Genomic DNA, 25381 nt, shown 5'->3' with positions numbered 1-25381 from the left:
TGCTATGACCTTTATTGAATCCAATGAGCAACAAGAGAAGATAAATTGCAAACAAAGGTGGCCCCCAGCTTGACAGATGAGGTTAGAAGAATAGGTACGGCTTTCTGGAGATGCATTATGAGGAGACGATAAAGTTTCTGGGCCACCGTTAACAAAAGCAGGATGCATTTCTCCACTCAGCAAGTGTTTATTGAACAGCTACCATGTGCCAGGCTGTGCTAAGTGATAGGAATGCGAGGATGGAACACTGACTCCTACCCCGAGGATCTTTGTGTGTATTGTGGGGACATCATGCTGGACGAGAAGATTGTTCCCAGTGTGGGGAGCACGCTGAAGGAGGACCCAAGGAGTCTAAGCACATCTGTATGCAATAAAACCTGCACAAACATTCGAGTGCCTGTTTTAGCTCAACAGGATCTAGCTGTGTCCTGAACACTATGGCTGGAAGGAAAAAAGGTTTTTGTTAAAGGTGTCACTACATATAGAGGGAAATCTTAGTCACCTGGCCCCTAGCTCGGCATCTTATTAGCCAGGTAATCTTGGGCAAGACTAAACATCTAGAAGCCCGTGTTATCAGCAATAATGGTGTTAATAACAGCCAACTCCCAGGGCCCTGGGCAGGACGTATATTGTGAGGCAATATGCTGAGTGTGCTGTGAACTACAAGTGTGCCCAGCTCAGTTAGGGTCATCACCCCTGCCTGGAAAGTCAGAAAAGTCCTACAGCTTTCATTCATGAAACACATATGCATCTTGTCATACACCGCACACATTTGAATTTTGTCATGTTGGCCCTGTTTTATTTCTTTTTAATTTTTATATTTTTTAAAGGTAAGATTTCTCTCTTTTTAAAAGATTTTATTTATTCATGAGAGATACAGAGAGAGGCAGAGACATCAGGCAGGGAGCCTGATGTTGGACTTGATCCCGGTACCCTGGCATCACTACCTGAGCCGAAGGTAGATGCTCAACCGCTGAGCCACCCAGGCATCCGTTGGCCCTGTTTTATAGGGAAGGAAAGTGTGACTTCAGAGGGTTGAGGAATTTGCTCTAATTCAATGGCTGGTGACTGAAGACACAGGCAGGACTCAAACTCAGGTCTGCCTGCCCAGAACACAGGCTTGGCTCAGCCAGGCCAACGGGAAAGTTCTGGCCGCCTGCATCCAGACAGGCTCTCCCCTGCAAATCCCTGCCTTTTGAAGTATCCCGAGGGACGCAGCTGGGAGGGTGTGCGACAAGGCATGGCTTCAGAGAGCAAGCCCTGCCCGCTGGCAGCTCTCGGGGAGGAATGCACGGCCTCTCTGCTGTCCCCCTATTGGCTTTACAGATACCTTTGCCCGAGTCTCCCATGAATGACTCTGGACGCCGCGGGTCCTGTTCCACGGAGACAGGCTCACGGTCCAAGCTGCCTCCCTCCTCCATCCTCCTGCCCCCCCACCTCACCCCGTGGGCTCCCGCCCGCCCGCGGGTCCCTGCTCCCGCAGGCTCCTGCATGGCAGCTGGAACGCGCCGCAGGTCCGGCCAGTCCTAAAAATGTCCTACCTGAAGGACAGTCCGTCAGCCGTCCTATTCCGTGGGTCCCTCAGCTACTGCCTTAAAGGCTTGATCTCCGCAGACTGCTACTTTCCCGAGAGAATCCGGTGTCGTTGCGCCCACACCCCTTCCCTTTCTGTCCCCTTCCACCCATGTACGCCCAGTACTCGCAGGATCCCGTCTTGCTGGGTGGCTGATGACCCGCCCTCCAGATCCCGGGCCCTCAACCCCCCTGCGCCCCTGGTTCTCCATCGGCAGTCATCCCTCTTCCTCCTCCTCCAGCCCCTGAACACATGGTCTCCTCAGGACTTTGTCCTGTGGCCTCAGTGCCCCGAGCTCCCCACCCGCAACCTTGTCCTCTTCAAGTGCCACCTGCCTGCTGACGACTTCCAGGTCTGTGACCAGACCCCGTTGCCCTGAGGCTCTCCTTTCCAGCCCTTTCTTGCCTCCTCCTCTCTTTCCTCTCCCAACATTTATTCAGCACCTGCCATGTGTCTGGTCCTGCTCTTGGCTCTGGCTACAAAGGACTGAAGGAGGGTCCCCTTTAGTTCCAGGCCTGCGTGTTCCTTCTGTGTGCCGCCACCTGGTCCAGGACACATGGGATGAACGTCTGGAGGCCTCCTCACCTTCCACCTGTCTCGCAGGCTCCACGTCAAATCCACCGCCGAGGCCTTCAGCCTTACTTGGGAAATGTGCATCCCTCCCTCTGCCACTGCGCCCTTGCATCCTTCCCGAATTCCCCAAAAGGGGATGGCTGCAAAGTCTACCGAATGGTCTGTGTCCTCCAGCTTCAGCTTTTGTTCTGTTTTCTAAAATGCCAAATACATGATTTGCTCTGTCAAACCTATGTTTGTGTGCCTGCTGTGTGCCAATTATTGTGCTGGAGACACAGTGGTAGAGGAGCAGGTGGAGGGCCTGCCCTCGGGGAGCTTACTGTCTGCAGGGGCGGGGGGCGGGGGGACAGACGTAGTTAATGGCCGTGGATTTCACAAGGTAGAAGTGCTTTGCTCCAGTCTCCTCTGGGAGCTCTCGATGGTTCTGATCAGTTCAAGCCCAAACTGCTTACATGATGGTCCAGGCCCTTCATGATCTAGTCTCACCTACGTTACATGGGATCACCTGCCACCATCCATCACTGTGTCCTTGGGACACACTCAACATGTCACCGTTCCTTGAAGACACCAGGCTCTTTCAAGTTTTTAAACTTACGTGTGCCCTTTTCTGCCAAGAAATTCTCTATCCATTTTTTTTCAATGTAGTGAAATACACATAATGTATAGTTTACCATCTTGGAGACTTCTAAATGCACAGTTCAAGAGTGCGAAGTACATTCCCGGGGGCGCCTGGGTGGCTCAGGCAGTTAAGGGTCTGCCTTCCGCTCAGGTCATGATCTCCAGGTCCTGGGATCAAACCCAGCATCAGGCTTCCTGCTCAGCTGGAGTCTGCATCCCTTTCTCTCTCTCTGCTCCTCCTCACTGCTCATTCTCTCTCTCAAATAAGTAAAATCTTTTTTTTTTAAAGCGTTAAGTATATTCCTGTTGTTGTGTAGCCAATCTCCAGAACTCTTCATCCTGCGAACCTGAAATTTCATGTCTGTTAAAAACAACTCCTCCTCTCCCCCCACAGCCCCTGGTAACCACTCTTCTGCCTTCTGTCTCTGCACCGGTGACTACTCGAGGCACCTCAGATAGGTGCAAATCATACAATAGTTGTCATTTCACCAAGTGTGATGTCCTCAAGGCTTATTCACGTTGTAGCTTGTGTCGGAATTTCCTTCCTTTTTACGATCGAATAATTTTGCATTGCATGGATGTACTGCCATTGGTTGGGCTGTTCATCTGTGAACACTTGAGTTGCTTCCACCTCAGTTGTGGTGAATCATGTTGCTATGAATGTGGCTGTACAAATACCTCTTCAAGACCCTGCTTTCAATTCTTTTGGTTATATACCCAAAAGGAGAATTGCTGGATTGTATTGTATTTCTATTTTCAATTTTTTGAGGAACCTCCCCATGGCTTTCCATAGGGCTGCACCATTTTACGTTCCCACCAAGAGTACACAAGGATTCCGGTCTTTTCACATCCTCACCAATACTTTTTATTTTCTAGTGTTTATTTGTTTGCTTTTACAGCAGCCATCCTAATGGGTATAAGGTTATATCCCACTGTGGTTCTAGTCATCTTTTTTTTTTTTTTAAGATTTTATTTACTTATTTGTTGGAGAGAGAATGCATGAGGGGAGGAGGAGATGAGAAGGGAGAAGAAGAGGGAAAGAATCCCAAGCAGACGGCACTGAGTATGGAGCTCAATGCGGGGCTCAATGCCATGACCCTGAGATCACAACCTGACCCGAAACCAAGAGTCTTGTGCTCAACCCAACTGAGCCACTCATGCACTCAGTGGTTTTACTTGTCTATTAAGACTTAGCATCAACCTCTTCTCTCCTGTCAAAATTCCCCCAATTGCCCCAAACCAGCTTAGCATCCTATGCATACTATGTGCACCATGACACCTGTTCCCAACTCAATCATGCCTTATGAGGTTCTATATTTATTTGCTTGTCTGTGTCCCCTGCAGGATTCAAGCTCCTAGATGGTGGTCCTATTCAGTCAGTGAGGTGTCTTCAGCAGCCAGTACACAAGAGGTACATTGCAAACGTTTGTTGAATGAATTAAAAAAATTCCCTCACATTCAGCTTAACATTTTTGTTGGTTTACTGGCTTTACTTTTTATAGAGCTGTAACTTACATAAATGGCACAGGTCTTAAGTGTGCCATTCAGTGAACTGTGAGGTAAACTTGTGTAACCATAACCCAGATCAAGACAGAACATTTCCAGTACCCTAAAAAGTTCCTTTGGGTGTCCTACCAAATACCCACTCCTTGGGACACCTAGGTGGCTCAGCGTTTGAGCGTCTGCCTTTGGCTTAGGGCGTGATCCTGGAGTCCCCGGATGGAGTCCCACATCGGGCTCCCTTCAGGGAGCCTGCTTCTCCCTCTGTCTATGTCTCTGCCTCTCTCTCTCTCTCTGTGTCTCTCATGAATAAATAAACAAAATCTTTAAAACAACAACAACAAAACACTCCCCAGAGTAACTCCTTAGATTTATTTTTATTTTTTTTAATCTCTGATTTTCCTGAATATCTGTCAGCTTTTTCATTTTTTTTTTAAAGATTTTATTTATTTATTCATGAGAGACACAGAGAGAGAAGCAGAGACATAAGCAGAGAGAGAAGCAGGCTCCATGCAGGGAGCCCAACGCAGGACTCGATCCCGGGTCTCCAGGATCACACCCTGGGCTAAAGGCGGTGCTAAACCGCGGAGCCACTCGGGCTTCCCCTTAGGTTTATTTTTAGACTCTGAATTGCTTTGCCTCTTCTTGCATGTCATATAAAGGCAATCACCCTGTACTTGCTCTTCAGAGTCTTACTTCTTGTACTCAACTAAATATCTAGAGCGTCATCCATGCTGCTGCATGTTAGTGATTCCTTCCTTTTTCTCCCTGAGTACTATCCTATCCTATGAATATATCATGGTTCACTGAGCACTCCTCTGTTGATGGACATTTGGATCATTTCTAGTTTTTGACTATTGTAACTAAAGCTATTGAAAATATTCTTGGCCACTGCAAATAAAGATGCTGTGTCTTGGACACATCTTAGGAGGGATCTATGCGCTCATTCTGTGCTGGATCATATTCCACATGCCTGAGTAGATTTACACTCTCCCTGAACAATGTGTGGGGGTTCCAGTTATTCCCTACCCTCATCTACACTTGGTACTGTCAGTCATCTGATTTCAGTTATCCTGGTGATGGAGCATAGCTTTTTCATGATCTCTTATCCAATTTCAAATTTTTTCTTTGTAGCAAAATTTTATTTCTATATTGATATTTAAAAATTCATTCGTCACATTTCTTTTTTTTTTATTGACAACGTATTTACTTCCTTCTGCTTTTGAGGTAGATATTTAAATATTTTTTAAAGTTTTCTTTTTTTTTTTTTTAAGCTGGGCTTTTAAAGCATAAGTATTTGAGCAATTAGGTGAAAGCTCTGGCTTTGTAATCTGAGAGGAGCAACAGCAGGGGATAGGGAGGGCTGACCTGAGACTGTGTGTTTGACCTGGTTCTGCCATTTAAGCTGCTCCGTGGCTTTGGGCCAGGTGTATAGAGGCTCTTTGTTAACTCAGTTTCTTCATCCATGCAATTGGGACAATAATAGAACCTGCTTCATGACGTTGTTAAGTTCTCCCACTTAGAATAACCCCTAGCACAGAGTTAATACTCATTACATATTAGATACTATTGTCACCAGTTTCTTCAATGATATTTATCAAAGTTACTTTCTTCTCCATTTTTTTCTTATTCCAGGTTAATCCTGGGAGTAGCTCTCATGAAGTTAAGGCATATACTTGGAATCTATGCTTTATTTTATTGACTATTTTTTTCCTGTTCTTAAACCAATGTCATATAGCCCTATTGTCATTTGATAATATATTTTATAATTATCTGGGAAGTGATTTCTCCTGAGCTACTTTCTCCTGAGCTATTTTCCTCCCCCAGTGCAATACTCTAGCCTATGTATTTGTCCAAGTGGATTTTTAATATAATTGTCATGAATATTTTAATTCATTTTTGAACTCTGTAATGAACTGCTCGAGCTTTTTGATCTTTATCATTCTGAATCTTCCTAACCTAAAACAGAGTTCCAAACCCCAAATTTCAATTCTTTATTTCTCCCAGAAAATTTAATAATTTTCTTCAACAGATCCTAAAATTGCAACACCAGATTAATTTCCAAGCATGTTTTTCAAAGCTTCTGTGAATGGAATTTCCTCTTTCACTATGTTTTCTGTGTCACCCTCATGCATTAGAAAGTGATGGGTTTTGTGGGTTCACGTTTTAGCGCATCATTTTGGGGAACCCATTGATTATTCCCAATAATTTTCTGCTTGGGAAGGGAGATGGCACATTACAGTGGAAAGAACATGGGCTTAGAAGGTGATGGGCCACAATGTAGATACATCTTCTTTCATGACTTGTGTGGAACACAGGCAAGTGGCCAGCTTCCCAGAGCCACAGTCTTTGCTGGCAATAATAACATGGAGTAATAATATTAGAGAGGGCTCCTGCTGGAACTCCAGAACTTCTTTCTTTCTTAAAAATCAAATGAGCCACTGGGTATATACTCAAAAGAATTGAGAGTGGAGTCACCAAGAGATATCTATAAACTCACATTTATAGCAGGCTTACTCACAATAACCAAGAATGGAAACAACTCAAATGTCCATAGATGAATAGATGAGCAAAGTGTGGTCTAGCCATACAATGGAACGTTATTTAGCCTTAAAAAGGAGCAAAGTTCTGGCATGTTCTACAACATGGATGAACCTTGAGGACATGACACTAAGTGAAATAAGCCAATCACCCAAAGACAAATACTGTATGATTCTACTTACATGAGGAACCTACAGTAGTCAGTTCATAGAGACAAAGAATAGAATGATGATGCCCAGGGGCTGGTGGTGGGAGGGGCATGGAGAGGTAGTGTTTCATGGGGACAAAGTTTCAGTTTGGCAAGATGGAAAGTTCTGGACATGGATGATGGTGATGGTGGCACAACCATGTGAATATACTTCCTGCTGGTGGAAACGCTGTGCTTAAAAATGGCCAGGATGGTAAATTTGGTGTATATTTTTACCACAATTTAAAAAATAACATTTTTAAAACATACAAGCTGGAGTTGGCATTCTGAAAACAAATCCTTAGCAGATGGAAATTGTCAGTGCAAATGAAATCTACACTATGCCCTCAAAACTATAGTGCTCAAAGTCACTGACAAATGTTGAATTGTGCACATTTTATATCTCCTGATATGCAGAATAGGGATCATAATTGCTCCTTTCTTAAGTTAGCAAGTTAGAGGGGAAACCAATCCTTCCACAATCTCCACGGGTGGAGGTGGGCGAGAGGGGTCACAGTGGGGAGAGAGGTGGGAAAACCAGGTGAGAGAAAGGAGGAAAATGTGCAAATTTGGAATCATCTTATTTGTGACATTAATAATAACAAAACTGACAAGGAGTATTTAGTGAGTCTCTGGGTTAAAAATTTTGTAATTGTTATTTTATTTAATATTTGTAGCAACCCATGAAGTAGGAATTATTCCAATTTTTCCAGCAAGAAAACTGAATTTTCGAGAGGACAAGGAAGAGAGAAGAAGCAATATATTTTGCCATTCCTGCAAATAGGCTTCTTCACTCTGTGGGGGGCCTGAGGTTGTTAGTTCTTGGTGAATTTTTGTATTTTTCCAGTCAAACAGGAGAAAAATAGGCTATTCTGTCCCAGGTTCAGTTGGACAGATCCCATTGACCTGGCTTGGGTCACAAGTCCTTTCTGGAAGCAGTCACTACAGTCAATGGAGGTGGGAGCAATATGATTGGCCCAGGGAGAGATGAAGCGCTTAATCAATCATACACTCCTGTTCCTGATTTTAAGGGAGATGCATCTGGTCTATCACCATTAAAAAGCACAGGTGACAAAAGAAAAAAACAGATAAATTGAACTACATCACAGTTAAAAACGTCTGTGCTTCACTACCAAAAAGTAAAAAGATAACCTATAGAATAGAGGACAGGTATTTGAAAATTGTACATCTGATAAAGAACTTATATCCAGAATATATAAAGAACTTTCACAACTCAACAATAAAAACACACATAACCCAATTTAAAAATGGGCAAAGGATAGGAAAACACATTTCTCTGAAAAAGATATACAAATGACTGATAAACATGTGAAAAGGCGCTCAACAGCATTAGTCATTAGAGTAATGTGTATCAAAACCACAATGATAGCACTTCACACCCACTAGATTGGCTATAATTAAAAAAGACAGACAATAATAAATGGTGACAAGGATGTGAGAAATATACTTCTTGTGGGAATATAAAAACGGTGCCGCTGTTTTGAAAAACAGTTTGATGGTTCCTTTAAAAGTTATACATGGAGTTACCATATGACCCAGCAATTCCATTCCTCAGAGTTTATCCAGAAAAACTGAACACTTATGTCACAGAAATTTGTACATGAAGATTTACAGCAGCATTATTCATAATAGCCAAAGCAGAAACCCTTTACAGGCCAATCAGCTGACGAACAGATAAACAAAGTATGGGACATCCATACAATGGAATATTATTTAGCTGTAAAAAGAAATGATATATTGATACATCCTAAATGTAGGTGAACCTTGAAAATATAATGTTAAGTGCAAAGAGCCAGTCACACGAGACTGCATATTATATGATTCCGTTTATACAAAGTGTCCAGGATAGGCAAATCCATAGAGATAAAAAGTAAATTAGTTGCTATCTGGGGAAGGAGAATTGGGGATTGATTCTTAATAGGTACAGGAGTTCTTTTTGAGGAGATGAAAATGTTCTGGAATTAGGTAGTGGTAATGGCTGCACAACTTTGTGAACACACTAGATTGTATACTTTTAAAAGGACAACTTCTATGATTTGTGAATTTTCTCAATTTAAAGAGTTAAAAAAAACAGTTGGATTTCTAGGCATTAGCAATAAACTTAGAAAATATAAAAATATATTATTTACTAAAAAATATATATATATTATTTACTGTATCAGCAAAAGCATCAACTATGTAGTAATAAATCTAACAAAAACAAATTTTTTCTTTTAGAGAAAAAAGTAAAAAACATTGAAACATTTATTTTATTTATTCATTTTAGTGTTTTTAAAGATTTATTTATTTTATAGAGAGAGTATATGCCAGTGGAGGAGGGGCAGAAGGAGTGAAAGGGGAAGCAGACTCACCTCTGAGCATGGAGCTGGTCTTGGGGCTTCAGCTCACAACCCTGCAGTCATTACCTGAGCTGAAACTGAGAATTAGACACTTAACCAATTGAACCACCTAAGTGACCTTCATTTTAGCAATTTTTAAAAGATATTTTATTTATGTATTTTTGAGAGAGAGAAAGCATGAGCGGGGAGAGGGGCAAATGGAGAGGGTCAGGAGGATAGAGAGAAGCAGACTCTGCACTGAGCAGGGAGCTTGACACAGGGCTTGATCCCAAGACCGGAAATCACGACCTGAGCGGAGGGCAGCTGCTTAACCGACTGAGCCACCCAGGTGCTTCATTTTAGCAATTTTTAATGAAAGTACAGGATTACTTTATTTGTGCTCTTCTCAATTGTTTCTTCCTTATATTTGCTCTTTTCATTTCCTGTTGGCAAGATTTGACTTTATGTTCAAGGATCTTTTGGGGGTTTTTGTCTGGTTTTGGTCTAGTATTAACAACCTTGCTAGGATGAATGCTACATGGACAGCTGTGCCATTAGTCTTCTCCTGCTACACTTGTTCAGTGTAGATGACATAGCTCTTTTTTATTTTTTTTTAAAGATTTTATTTATTTATTCATGAGAGACACACAGAGAGAGAGGCAGAGAAATAGGCAGAGGGAGAAGCAGGCTCCATGCAGGGAGCCTAATGTGGGACTTGATGCCGGGACTTCGGGATCACGCCCTGAGCCAAAGGCAGATGCTTAACCGCTGAGCCACCCAGATGTTCCAATGACATAGCTCTTACAAATCTAGACTATGTCGCCAATTTGCAGACCTGTATCGTGTCCTGCAACAACCTGAATGCCATCGTCCCTTCGGATAGGTATGGATTCAACACTGTATTTTGTCTCAGCTCTTTGGAAAGAGGGGAGACAAAATCTTGCTGCCAATGTGGGAAGGGGCATTGAAATGGCCTTTATGGTTCTTACTCTGGTCAGAAGTCACAAAGAAATTGAACTTCTTTTTTGGTCACTGGTGCTTTAGCAGTGGTTGCAAAAGCGAGGACTGGAGATTTATTTTTTAAAGACCAGAATCAATGTAGAAAACATGAAGTTCAGGGATGCCTGGACACCATGCTCAGTGGTTGAGCATCTGCCTTTGGCTCAGGGTGTGATCCTGGTTCTGGGATTGAGTCCCACATTGGGCTCCCCATGAGGAGCCTGCTTCTCCCTCTGTGTGTCTCTGCCTTTCTCTGTGTATCTCTTATGAATAAATAAATAAAATATTTTTTAAATAAATAAAATCTTAAAGAAAACATGAAGTTCATGGATAGCAGATACTGCCATTGTAAATGGAATATTATGAAGATGTCAATGCTCTCTGAATAATCTTAATGCAATTGCAAGCCACTCGCAGCAGGCTTATCCAAGGAATTTAGCAAGCTGAATCTAAATTTTTATGTAAAGGTAAAGAACCTAGAAGACACAAAGAATTCTTGAAGAAGAAAAAAGCAGAGGGACTTTCATATTAAATATAAGGTCTCTTTATGCAGCTATTATTATAGGTCAAAAATGGAATTGATGTCTATCCTACATCATGCACAAAGATCAGTCCTGATGGAAGAAAGACTGTAATATGAAAGGCAAAACTTAAATATAGAAGAGCATCATAATGATATAGACACAGGAAGATCTTAAACAAGTTCCCCCAAGTACTAATTATAAATGAAAAATGTAACTACATTAAAATTAAGAATTCTATTCATCAAAATACAACATAAAGGGAATTAAGGCAATACATATGAAATGCACAGTGGTATCCTACATTGGCTCCTGAAATTGCAAAAAGACATTGCTGGAAAAACTGGTGAAATTCAAAGAAAGCCAAGAGTTTAGTTAACAGTAACATATACCAATCTTTGTGGTGTTTCTTTGTTGTGAGAAATCCCCTTGGTGATATAAAATGTGAGCATTAGGGAAAACTGAGTGAAGAGTAGATGGTAATTCTCTGTACTATCTTTGTAACTTTGTAAATCTATATTACTCCAGAAAGAGAGTTTTTTCACAAGCTGGGAATTGGTTTTTAGAATATATGTAATTAATAAAGGAGTAGTTCTAAAGAACAATAAAAAATCAACAAGAAATAGTCATATTGGTCACCTGGGTGGCTCAGTTGGTTAAGTGTCTGCCTTCTGTTCAGGTCATGATCTCAGGATCCTGGGATCCAGCCCCACATCAGGCTCCCTGCTCAGCAGGGAGTCTGCTTCTCCCTCTCCCTCTGTCTCTACCCTCTCTCGTGCTCTCTCTCTCTCTCTCTCAAATAGATAAAACCTTAAAAAAAATAGTCATACCATCCAACAATAAAATGGGCCAAAGTCACAAACAAATATCCTCAGAGGAGATATAAGTGGCAAATAAGATGACAATCCCATCCTACCCACCAGATCACTGAATGAGTACCGCAATGCCATTCCATCTCAATCAATCCTCCAGTGAACTCTCCTAGGATGTAAAATGGTATGGCCACTTAGCAAACAATTTGGAGGTTTGGCAAGCTTTTCCTAGGTACATGCTCTAGGGTCGCTCTTTCTCTTGTGCCAGGGTGCCAAGAGGCATCTGGAAGAATTTTCACAGCAGCACGGTTCAGAATAGACAAAACTGAGTAACAACTGAAATGTCCATCATGGGAGAACAGATAAATAAATCATGATGATATCACTCTATGGAATATTATACAGCAGTGAAAATGAATGACTGTTAGCAACATACAAAAGTAAGGATGAATCTTAGAAGAAATGTTGAATCAAAAAAAGTCTCAGGAAAGCTAACATAGAGTACGATAGTTTATGAAGTTCAAATTATTCAAAATTAAATTTCATATTATAAAACTGAAAATAAAAAAGCAAGGAGCTGATAAAGAGAAAATTTAGGAAAGTCGTTATCCCAGGGTTAAGGAAGAGGCAGGCAGATGGATTCAGGGAGGGACACTCTTGTTCTTGTGACCTTGGTGACACTGGTGACCTTCTTGGTGACCTTGGTGACAGTCTTGTTCTTAGGCCCTGTGGTGGGTTCATGGTGTTCATTTTATTATTATGCCTCAATCTTATATCTATTATTTTGTATCTGTTAAATGTTACAGAATCTTTAAAAAATTGAAAGATAGGTTTAAAAAAAATAAGCAATGGGCAGAGCAAGCATGTTTCCAAAATTTCCGAGAACATTTCTTTTTTTTTAACTCTAGTCTTTTTAGAGGAAAATGAAATCTTTTAAGGTTTTCAAGAGACAAGGGAAGCATCCGCATGCCTTCTCAGCTGGAATTTATGCCAAAAATGGAGTGAAGACTCCTGATCTTAATAGGTTGCCTAGAGTCAGTGAGTGGGTGGGTTACGTGTGCAATGCTGCGCAGCCCCCAGCGGGCCTCCACTAAGGCTGCTGAGCGCTGCCCCGGGTGGGGGGGAGGCTCTGGTGCCATCCCCACAAAGACCTTACAGGGAGCAGCAGACCTCGTGCATTAAGAACATATCCAAAAGAGCCCAAAATGATCTGTTTGGAACATAAGCAGATCGTGTCATCCCTTTGCCTACCTGCCTCGGAGGACTTTCCCTTGGCTGTGAGATAAAGCTCAACCTGGTTTCGGGCAAGGGCCTCCCTTCTCTGGTCCCAGCCCTCCGTGGCCCCAGGGCGGGGTGGCCACGCTCCCTCAGTTCTCCCGGAGACTCTCTTACTGAAGTCCCTTTGTCCCTGGCACATGCCCAAGCTCTCTCTTCCCTGGACTTTTTCACACTCTCGCCAGACTGTCTCCTACCAGTTGCTCTCCCTGCACTGAGTCCTATTGAAAGACTATGCAGTCTCCTCCAAGAAGCATGCTGTGAACCCTGGACCCCAGTTCCCTGTGGTCATAATAATCTGTGGGCACCCCATACCCCCATCAGCTCCGGGGTCAGTCTTGTGCACCATGGGAACCCCAGCAGTGCCTGATCCATGTTTGGTCGATTAATTAGCATTTATCAGAAGCATTGCATCCAGGTTACAGAGGAGGAAGCGGTGATTGTGTTTGGAGGGCAGAGGCGGAGGGCTTTCAGGAGGAAGTGGGGGGGGAGGTGGGGGGACATGTCCATGACTTGCATCAGCTCCCAGTTGCCAAGCTTTTGTCGTGCTGCAGGCTGTCCTCAGTGGGTGGGCTGTGTCTCCCTGAGGTTACAGCACTGCTGGGGAGAGATGAGCTTTCTCTCTAGACCTAGTTCACTAGCTCTCTCTCTGTCACGCTGTCATCTACTCCATGCGCTCCATCCTTTCCTGGTTTCAGCACAAGGTCACCATTTCCGAGGGGGCCTTCCAGGCTGGGAGAAGCTCTGCATTCTCCTGGAAGGACTCTCGGCCACCTTGCATTCCAACAGCAATGCTCTGACCACCCCAACCCAGAGTCAGAGTTTCCCTTGTTAGTCCCATCTGGCCTAGCATGTCCACAATGACAAGTCTCAGGGAGCAAAACCCATCTAGTTCAGAAAGTTGTGTGCTCAGGAAGAAAAGGTGCATTGTGCATGGAAAGCGTGCAAACTCCTCGTTAGCTGAGCATCAGCAAAAAGAAGAGAAAGATCAGTTGTGGCAGGTGCCTTTGGGTGTGGTCTGTGTGAAATCCAACCAATCATACATTTATGGTCTGTGCATTTTTATTTATCTATGTTATGTTTACGTTTTTTAAACATTATAAAAACATCATGTGGGCACCCCGGGGGGCTCAGCGGTTTAGCGCCGCCTTCAGCTCAGGGCATGATCCTGGAGTCCCCGGATGGAGTCCCACTCAGGGCTCCCTGCATGGAGCCTGCTTCTCCCTCTGCCTGTGTCTCTGCCTCTCTCTCTCTCTGTGTCTCTCATGAATAAATAAATTAAAAATCTTAAAAAAAAAATACAAAATAAGTAAAAACGTCATGCTCCATTGTCAATCCCCTTTCTAACTTAAAATAAGCTTAAGAGGTTGGATCGGGGGGATGGTCTGGCTGCAAGGCCTACCTTCACTGGTGCTGAGGCCTGCCGGGCTCCCCTGGTTGAGCTGGCAGGCAGCTGGCACCTGCCTCACTCACTGCCCTCAGGGAGGGGCACACTCCCCAGTCAGTGGCAAAAGCAAAGAGGCTTGGCATTCTGTCACGGAGCCAGCGCAGGATCAAGAAACGACATGCGAACAGGGTCCCAGAAGCCCTCCCCTGCGGGTCCTCTTCCAGTATCTACTCTCTGAAGTTTGGGTGACCGTCCATTGTAAGGTGAAACGAGTAAGGAGGTTCCCGCACACGGACCCCCTGTCCCCAGGTACTACCAAGACACGCATTGTCCCAGAGGTCCCTCTGATCCTTGGGGCCATTTTATTGTGCACAACTTAGCTGAATCACCACGCTTCAGATGTTTTAAAATCAGAGAATGAGAGAGCCACGCCAGAGCGCATGTTTCCTGGGAGAACATCTTGCCCAAGAAACGATTGCAGACACTAGTATTAATCTCAAGCAGGGCTGAGCTGGAGCCGGGTCCTAGCAGCCAACTGGGGAGCAGCAGCTCTGCATGCGGGACTCCCGGCGACAGCCGCACGGCCCCGGTGGGAGTAGTTCCCCAGGGGCGGCAGATGCTACCGGCTGGGCTCCTCCGCCGCCGCTGGGCCCGGGGCGCTCCTCCAGCACTTCGCTGGCAAGTGGAGCTCAACGTGTGACTGGGGAGTAAATTGCCCTTGGCGGGGGCCGCTGTCTCACTCGCTGAACGTCTTGAACATCTTGGTTTGCCTTTGACTGAGGCGTGGCTCCGGGGGCCCTGGGCCCGGCGGCGGAGGAACAGGAGACTTGCGGGCTCAGAAGCGGAGGGCAATTGGCAGCCGGTCACAAGAGACTCTTTGTCCACTCGAGCTGGCACAGGCTGCTGGGTACCGCGCGCCCCAGGCCAGGGAGGGGGGCCCTGCTGCGGGGAGCCAGCCAGGAGACTCCCCGAGGCGACCCGGCATCCCCAGAGTGCTTGTGGGTGTCACTTGCTGGCCTTTCTCAGGAGGCCAAGCAGGTGACCCTCTACCGGGAGGAAATCCCATTGTGCCTTTGGCCACAGAGCTCTTCACGATCATTGTTTGGCTCCGGGGATTCTTACACTGGACCTGTCGAGCAGGTGCCAATACCAGGCTAGGAAACTGAGGCTGAGGGCGGGAAGTGGCTACCATGGGTCAATCTGGCTCCAGATTCCCTTTTTCCAGCTCTACCCCAGGCTGGCCCAGCTAGTGCTCTGCTCCCGTTCCCTCCTGAACAGCAGCAACGGAGCAACCCCAGCGCAGGGAAAAGAGGGCAGGTAACCAGCCCCACGGCGAGGGGACAGTGATGGGAATGTGATGGGAATGACCAGAATGGTGGCTGTCCTCTGAAAACCCAGCAATGTTTCTCGTCCCACAGGAGCCACAAGCAGAGCTCAGGCTGGAGAAGCCTCCCCACTAAGAAGGAAGTACACTTGGTGTCCCTCCCTCTTCTTCTTTTTTTTTTTTTTTTTTTTTTTAATTGTCTTAACTAGGATCATCTTTCCCTTAGGCCTCACCATCCTGGTGGGTACAGTGAGGACGTGGGGACAGCACTAGATTTGAGATTGGGAGACAGGGCCCTGGTCCTGACCCTGGAAAGCCACTGACCTCTAGACTGGTGGTTGGTCTTCATCCCCTACTAGGATGTGTCCATGATCCACAACTCCCCACTCCTCCCTATCCTGCCCACCATCCCTCGTTGGGGAGCAGAATTCCCAGCCCAAGACACCCTTTCTATGAGCCAAGTTCCACTAATAAAGGCAACTCCAGCCCCGAAAGTGCGAGGGACCCCATGGCAGAGACTGTCAGTACAATAAATTGCTCTGTAGAATAGAGCTATTCTCTTGTCCCCAAATAGTGTCCCCAGTAATAGTGCTTAGAGCTGACTGCCAGAAGGGCCCTACAACACCTAACTCGGTTCTATACATGCTTTTCTCTGTCAGTGCTACCCTCCTTCTAGAAAGAAAGGGAGGTGGGAGGAGAAGACTTCACCCTTGTTGATATGACCTCAAGCACTAACGGCACTCCAACATTTTTTCCTCAAATATTCCCCACCAGAAACCCTTCTGCAAGCCCCGAATGCTACCCAAAGGAGCATGGAGGATGTGGCTGGGTTCCTGACAACTCCCCCTCCATCTCAGTGGCACCAGAGATCTCAGAGTTGGAAGCATCCTCAGAGGCCACCTGGTCCAGCTTCTGCTCCAGGGCAGGACCCCTCCCTACATCCACTTGGTCTCCACACAAAACCTCCCAGCGATCTGGCTACAAGCTGAAGTGCCTGGAATTGTAAGGAATTTCCCACACTCTCAGTCCCAATCCACCTCCCTGTGGACCAACCAGCTCAGCCCTGGGGAATTTGCTCTCTTCCAGACTGCAGCCTTGCAAATTTATGAAGACAGCACGGGGTTGCTCTTGGTGATTCCAGGGTAGACATCTACTGTTTCTTCAATCATACCTCAGATGACCAGGCTTTCAGAGCTCCCTTCTGGACACAGTCAGGATCCCACAAAACCTAGACACCACGTGCCTGGAACAAAGGATGGGGGCTACTCCCTCCCTTTATGGAGTCTCTGCTCTGACTGGGTTAATATAGCTGAAAACTGAACAGCCACAAGTGACGTGCTAATTCATATGGGATTTGTGGCTGTCTAGAATTTCCAACTTTACCCCCATCTTGTCTTTGCACAGTTAATTATTTGAACTGAAATGAGGCACTTTACCTTTTAAAAGCTTGTCCTTTCCCTATCAGCTTATTGGTTTTTTTTTTTTCTTGTCCTGATACTCAGTCATCTAACCTATGAGCTCCCCCATGTAGCTCTGCAGCATCCTGAGGTGATAAGTCACACAGGGTGACCCCAAAGACAGAGATCCAACACCTGATGTTACAGTCTCTTCTTGGTTGACTCTGAAGCATTGAAAATTAGTTAATGTCTCTTTTCAACCACATCTTAACAGCTCTGAGTGTAATAACATTGATTCCACATCTCAGAAATCTTTTGTTTTTTTAAAAATCACTTTTGCCATGGAGATTGTGTGCGCATGCCATTGTATCCCCAGTTCAGACAGATCCAGAGGGTTCTTACGAAAGTGTTTGCACCAGGCCTAATGCCCACTACGGTCAAGCCTGTGGGATGTCCATAACCACCTCTCATTAATTTTTCCAGAATCTTCTACTAGGGTTCTAGGTGCAATGTTTCTATGCCACACACTGTCTTCCTAGTGTTTCATGGGTGAATGAAGTAAGATGTGAGTGTGACGAGATACATATGCAATGTCACAAGGAGACACAGTTGTGCCTTCCACGGTGGGATTTCTGAGAGGAGAGGCTGAGAAGTGTCTTCTCCTCTTATGTATCTTTCCTAATATGACTTAAACTCTTTTCATCTTTATGCCTTTTAGTTTTCTTTTAACCAACTGTGCCCTGACTAACCTAATTTTGAAATTTCTCCCAGTGTCTACACCTAATGAAGATGAAATTTGTACCTACTCCCCTCCCCTCCCCGCCAGAAGCAGGCAATTTGGACTTGGTGGGGAAGGAGTCTAAATGCCCTGAGCCAAAGTGTCCCTAAAGTCCCTTCCCAACTACAGGACCGGGTCGGAAGTAGGAGGAGGGGTGGGAAATGCCAACTGATGGGGAAATGTTGGAGACACCCCTATCCTGAGCCTGCATCTCCCTCCAGGTGTCCCCAGCAGGGAGAGGCTACCTGGCTGGAGGAGGTACACTGGGCAAGTTTCTTTACTTAATACTACGTCTATAAAATGGGAATGATAATACTCACTTTGCAGGGTTTGCTTTGCTCTGGGTCAGTAGTCCGGACTCCACTCTTCTCCCTCTGGTTTCCTATCTGGGTGTCCCCAGAGGGGATGCAACCTGGCTGAACGTGTTCCTTCCTTATCAAATGAGTATGTCCACCTCCATGTCCTGTGAGATCTCTTGTGGTGCTCAAGGCCATGTGCCAGATGATTTACCTGAATTCTGTTTTCACCAGAGTAACCTGCAGACTGAGGTACGGTTAATCATTTGCTAAATGGTTCGGTTTTTATTTCAGAGAAACACCTACCGCACATAGTGCATATGAGAAAGGTTTGCATTGTATGAATTATTTTCCCATTTGAAACCCAGAATCTCGCTCAAATGGCTTTCCAACCCATATTGTACTGAAGTATCCTGTTTGTTCCATTAACTATTCACAGAGTCAACTGGGGAACCGTTGTTATTAATTTCAATGGAAAGCTAAAATGCAGTTCATTTTCTATAATTGCAGGCCCACGGTCTAAAGAGCCAGCAAAAGCTTTTAATCTGAGGCATTTTTAGAAGAGTATGATCAGAATTACATTGAACATCTTTTGAAGGTACATAATTATGAAAACCTCAATAACATTGACATTCAAAGAGCATGGATGCTAAACTCAAGCGCAGTGAACGAGCGGGATGGCCGTCTAAGTTGCTCCTGATGGAGGAATGCCCACGGGGAATGTTTGCACACCTCGGGTTTCCAGTTTATTCAAGCTCCGCAAGCTCTTCATGCCACATGGGTGGGAATGTGCCGGCTCCCCTTCTACATGCAAGGTGTTCAGAGCTTCAGGGAACCTGCACCAGGCCGGGGGCTGCACACCCAGGGGAGCGAGGGAGGGTGGGCGGTCCCTCCAGCCACCAGAGGGCGTGAGAAGGCGACACAGTTCACCGTCTCCCCGGAGCGCATTCCCAATGCACTGAGCACCCAGCACCCGCAACCGGGTCTGGAGCCCGGCTGCTCCAGTTTGCAGAAAAAAAACTAACCGGTTCCTCCACTTGCTACCTTCTTCCAGACCAGCCAGGAGTCACAAGCACTCGATCAAGGCTGTCATCCCGTGGGTCGCAATCCCAGGAGGATGGAGCTCCGCCCCCTCCCCCCAAGGAGAAGGATAGTAACAGAGGGAAGGGGAGTGACCGGGACCGAGGCCATCAAGAGCCACCTCGCCCCCCCCCCCACCCCACCCCACCCCCCCCGCGGAAGGCAAGTTAAACAACATCGCCAACAGACAGGTGGCTGGAGGCTGTGGGAGATCAGGTGAAGGACAGATGTCGCTTTCATTCAACACGGAAATCCGTTTTTGCAAACATAGGCCATGCTGAGACCATGCTGCTCAGTAAGGGGCTGCAGAGAGGAGGGAGGCACCTGAGCCTGTTTCAGGGCAGCGCCAGCACCTTGCTGGAGCGATGATGACTGTGCTACGGAAGCAGGGACAGGGACGAGGGGCGCGGGGAGTCCCAGGAGGCAGTGAGCACTTGAACCAGCTTTGGCGGAGAAGAGGCCCAGGGTGCAGGGATGCAGGGGATAACAGGGGCAAATGAAAGACCGAGGAAAAGTCCTGTTGGGCGGGGGTGGGGGGGTGGTGTTGGGTGAGGTCTCAGAGGCAGGTTGGGGCTGTGGTCGGTGGGTCCTGTAAGCCTTAAGGCAGACTAGGGAGTCTGGGTTTTATTCAGTTGGCCAGGAGAAGCCAGCAGTGGTTGTAGAGAGCGACAGGGTCAGATGTCTGATTTAGGATGCCAACTCTGAGCCTTTGTTGTCATCACAGCTGGGTGGGTAAGAGGGGACAGTTTAACCATTGTAATGCTGGGAGCTAGTGAGGCAAACCCACATGCTCCTCCGGTGCTCCTTGCTTCCCCTGCAGTCCCTAGGGGGCCATCCGTGTCAGTCTCTTTGAATGGTGGGGAAAAATTAGATTTTCATTCACTTTTTCCTAAAAACTAAAAAACCTAACAAATGCTTAAAATACAGATGGGTGCTGACACCGTCATCCACTCTGCATATTAAAGTCACGTGTCATTTGGGAGATGAGAAAAGTCATTAACAAGAAGTGACCCTCTGCAGAGAAAGGGGCACCTTCTTCCACTGTTGATGGGAATGCAAGCTAATGCAGCCACTCTGGAAAGCAGTATGGAGGTTTCTCAAAAAGTTGAGAATAGGACTGCCTTACGACGCAGCAATTGCACTACTGGGTATTTACCTCAAAGCTACAAATGTAGTGATCCGAAGGGGCACCATACATCAATGTTTATAGCAGCAATGTCCACAACAGCCAAACTATGGAAGGAGCCAGATGTCCATCAACAGATGAATGGATAAAGAAGATGTGGTATAGATATATACATTGGAATATTACTCAGCCATCAAAAAAAAAGAAATCTTACCATTTGTAACGACATGGATGGAACTAGAGGGTATTACGCTAAGTGAAATAATCAGAGAAAGAATTATCATATGATCTCACTCATGTGGAATATAAGAAACAAAACAGAGGATCATGGGGGAATAGAGGAAAAAATAAAACAAGATGAAATCAGAGAGAGAAACAAACCATAAGAGACTCTTAATCATAGGAAACAAATTGAGGGTCACTGGAGGAGAGAGAGGTGGGGGTTATAGGGTAACTGGGTGATGGGCATTAAGGAGGGCATTTGATGGAATAAGCACTGGGTGTTATATAAGACTGGTGAATCACTGACCTCTACCTCAGAAACTAATAATACATTATATGTTAGTTAATTGAACTTAAGTAAAAAAATAAAAATAAGCCAGACAGAAAAATAAGTACCGTATGATTTCACTCATATATGGAATCTTAAAAAACCCAAATAAACAAAAAGCAGAATCAGACCTACAAGCACAGAGAACAAAATGATGGTTGCCAGAGGGGAAGGGGGTGAAGAGATTGGACAAAATGGATGAAGGGAAATGGGAGGTCCTGGTTTCTAGTTATGAAATGAATAGTCATAAGGATAAAAGGCCTAGCATAGGGAACATAGTCACTGGTATTGTAATTGCATTGTATGGTGAGAGATGGCAGCTATCCTTGTGGGGAGCATAGCGTAACATATGGAGTTGTTGAATCACTATGTTGTGTGCCTGAAACCAATGTAACATTGTGTGTCAACTATACTCAAATTTAAAAATTGTATTTTTTAAAAAAAGAGGTGATTCTCAAAGAAGGGTGTCGGGAGGAACCCACACATCTGCATTCATTTTCATTATGTTGTGACTTGTTGCAGTCTGTGTGTGTCTGGTTAAGAGGATTTAAGGGTTTTATAACTTAATGTTAAGTATACTGAACCTGGAAAAAAAACTGACAGGTGGCTTTAAAAAAGAACACTGCAAAGAAACTGAGACTAACGATATAAGTCTTGAAATCACACGTAGACACCAAGGGTCAGCTGAGACTGCTGCTTCTCCTGGGAAGAGCCCTCATCAACCACCCAGCAAAGAAAGCATCCCATCTGGCAGTCTCAGGCCACCAGTGTTTATTTTAGAAAAGCCAACAAATCTGTCATTTCAAGAAAAGATGCTGTAACAATAAGTGGAAACATAATTCTTTTTAAAGATAATTTTCCTCTAGAGGAAATGTATGCTATTAGAATAGTGTTTTGAAAATGAGATATTTGGAAATGTCTTACTATTATGGCATTTTTATTGTCGAAAGGTTAGATTTGTAGTTGCAACCTGTAATAACTCTCATGTGCACACTTCAGGTTGAAACAGAATTTTCTAATTACACAAAAATCTACCTTACAGTGTTTTGAAACCATTTGTTCAAAATGTAAAATTGCAAGAGCTTTTAATTAGCATGCAAAATAGACTGACATCAGAGAAAATGGAAATTTGTAGCTAAATTGAAGCAACAAACTGTATAATTGGTGGATGGACACAGAAGTGAGTATGGAGATAAACCGGTCTCAGAGATGTGTGACAGCCAAGCACCAACGCAAATTAAATTCTAGAACCAGTTTTTCTAGATACTGTATCATCCAGTACTTCTGATACTGTATCCTCAAATACAAAATGAAGTTTTTTTTTAAAAAAGAATGATGTATATCCAAGCCGATTGTTTTCACTAAAACTTAATAATAAATACTTTGGCTCAGGGCAGTCTGGGTGGCTCAGCAGTTTAGCGCTGCCTTCAGCCCACAGGTGTGGTCCTAGAGACCCCGGATCGAGTCCCACATCAGACTCACTGCACGGAATGGAGCCTACTTCTCCCTCCACCTATGTCTGTGCCTCTTTCTCTCTCTCTCTCTGTGTGTGTGTGTGTGTGTGTGTGTGTGTGTCATGAATAAATAAATAAAATCTTAAAAAAAATACTTTGGCTCAGTTGGTAGGAGCATGTGACTTTTGATCTTGGAGTTGTGAGTTCAAGCCCCACACTGGGTATAGAGAGTATTAAAAAAGATTAAATTAAATTAAAAAATAAATAATTTAGTGAGGGAAAAGATTTTTTAAATATTTTTCATAAACTAAAACCATATGTTATTTCATCTTTTTCTTCTATTTTCACATTTTGTGTCTAATGTGTCTCTATACTAGCCAAGTCATATATATATATGTCATATATATATATAATTGATAGGTTAATGTATGTATATTGAGGGGGTGAGTGATCCTGATTCCTTCCTGAGGGGGTATGCAATCTTAAAAGTCTGAAGAAACCTGCTTTGATGAGCAAGCATGGTTGTCTCATCTGATCTCGCCTCTGCGCAGGCCTGCCACTTCCCAGGGCACAGCCTTCCCGGAGAAGTGCCATGTGGGACACTCCTGCCCCAGGTTGTCTCCTTCACTCTTTGTGTTCTTTTTTTTTTTTTGTAAGATTTTATTTATTTATTCATGAGAGACACACAGAGAGGCAGAGACACAGGCAGAGGGAGCAGCAGGCTCCATGCAGAAAGCCTGACATGGGACTCAATCCCAGGATTCCAGGATCACGTCCTGGGCCGAAGGCAGGTGCTGCCTGGAGTCAATGAGGAGCGCTCTCAGCTGGGGAGGACCTTGGAAGCGTTTGAATGGAGAAGGCCGTCCTGGACACAGAGATGATCCGGGAAGAGACAGGAAGGTGAGTGGGACACATGGCAAAGGGGGATGAGTCTGTGGTTACCGTCCCTCCATTCAGCACATCATAGAAAGCCAAGGAGGCCCACGGGAGGAGGTGTGGGAAAGGGAGGGAGGCCATGGCTGCAGATGGGGACGTGGACCACAAGCCCTGCTCTCAGCTGGCGCATCACCTGCAGAGGCTCTGCATTTGTCTGTACCTTCCCTGGGGCAGGTACCTTGGAGGACTGAGAAACAGCAAAGCCCTGGCACCCATCCTTAGATGGCTCAGAGAACTTGTGCCCAGGTAAGGCTTCCACAAGTGAGAAGGTCGCTCATACTGAATATGGTAAGAGAAATGCTGGAATATTTTGATGTTCTGATAGACCAGATTTTGCAGATTAGAGAAAATAAAGACTATGGATCAGCTTGAAGTATTGTTCAGATCATCGGGAAAATTCTTCCTCTAGAACCTTGTTCCAGGCCTAATTTTGAGAAATAATATATGGAAACATGAAGAAGAGAAAACGGAATTTTTCCATTCTTTGCAACCAGTCTGGAATTCACTGTCACCTGCTCTAAGAAAGAATAAATGAATGAAAAATGGTGGGCCTGTAGGAGAAGCTGCCTTTAAAAAGATAGCCGCCCTGGAAGAGGAGCTCACTTTACTCTGCACCCAGATTGCTGCAATCGTGGGGAGGCAGGGACCCAAAATCAGTGTACATGAGAGCTTCTTTGACTTGAATGACGAGCCTAGCAGTTTGGGACAACAGTCATCACCAGAGACTGCTGAACTGGGTGCCCAGCTGGATCCATTTTCAAGTTCAATGCTTTCCCCTCCTCCTCTGCCTCCTCCTCCACTGCCCCCTCAGCTTTTTTCTCCACAGCCTCTGTGTTCTTCTCTCACACAGCCAGGATTGAAAAATACACGTGACTCAGATAATTCGGCCAATGAAATGAAAAAACAGCACCCAGGTGACAACAGTAAGACCAATTACAGTCGTTTAAAAAACCAGGATAAAAAAAGATGTTCCAAACATATTGGATGTTCTAAAGGACATGAATAAGAATAAGGTTAAGCTTCACGGTATTGAATGGTCACCTGGAGGTAGACCCATTCATAAGAGGAAAAGACAAGATTTACATTGGGATCCAGTGTCTTTAATATCCCATGCACGTAAGAAGAAGTTTGCTTTCCAAGAAGATGATTCTTTTGAGAAAGAAAATAAGTCTTGGGAATCTTCTCCATTTTCCAGGAACTTCAAGAGTGAGCTATAATAATGTAAAGTTAATGTTTTAATTTTTTTTAAGTGTATTGTTCATGATATATCTTTGCCTTCAAGTTCTCTTAAAGTACCTGCACAGAACGGGCTATACAGTTGTTGCTGGTACCGCTAATGTTTCTGTTGTTTCTGTTGTTTCACACATTCCTTTTTGCTTTTGACTTACTATGAAGCTTTTTGAAATAAAACACTTGATTTGAAAAAAAAAAACGATTAAAAAATAAAATAGGGACGCCTGGGTGGCTCAGTGGTTGAGCCTCTGCCTTCAGCTCCGGGCGTGATCCAGGGGTCCTGGGATCAAGTCCCGCATCAGGTCCCCACAGGGAGCCTCTTTCTCCCTTTGCCTATGTCTCTGCTTCTTTCTGTGTCTCTCATGAATAAAAAAATAGAATCTTATAAAACAAATAAATAAAAGAGAACAGAAAAAAAGAACCAAAGCTCAGGCGGAGCATAATGTGGGCCTTCCCTGGGCGCTGGAGGTGGTGTACGAGGAGCATGGGGGGTAAAGTGAGCAGGCCCCACAGGGCTGGGGCGGGGGGGCTGGTGGGATCAGATAGGGAAGAGAAGAGAGAAGCTTGGAAATGAAGGAACCAGGGGCTCCTGTGTCCCCGGGGCGCGGGGGAAGTACACCGTCAGACCCTTGAAATCCAGCCACAGACACCTTGAAAGCCTGGCCAAAATGCCACAGGAGCGAGCTGTGGGAAAGAGATCCAAGATCCAAAGCAGGCGTGCTTAGACGCGGTGTCGTTTTCAGGCCGGGGAAGCAAAAAAGAAACAGAGCAAAGAAAGCGAGGACCAAAGTGAAGGAAATGAGGGATGGGCACAAAACAGAGGCAGACAGGACAGGCTCAGGGCCAGCAGGCTGGGGTTCCTCTCACGATCTTGGGGTTTTT

General features: G+C 45.0%; 2 pseudogenes; one reads left to right on the top strand and one right to left on the bottom strand.

The window, feature by feature from the left end:
* Nucleotides 1-2005: 2005 nt before the first annotated feature.
* Nucleotides 2006-12802, bottom strand: LOC140616572 (uncharacterized; annotated as a pseudogene).
* Nucleotides 12803-23488: 10686 nt separating this feature from the next.
* LOC140616571 (mitochondrial fission regulator 2 pseudogene) lies at nucleotides 23489-24483 on the top strand (annotated as a pseudogene).
* The last annotated feature ends 898 nt before the right edge of the window (nucleotides 24484-25381 follow it).

Source organism: Canis lupus, chromosome 24 (genome assembly GCF_048164855.1).
Source record: "Canis lupus baileyi chromosome 24, mCanLup2.hap1, whole genome shotgun sequence".
NCBI classification, from domain to species: Eukaryota; Metazoa; Chordata; class Mammalia; order Carnivora; family Canidae; genus Canis; species Canis lupus.
This window is presented reverse-complemented; position numbering and strand designations above follow the sequence as displayed.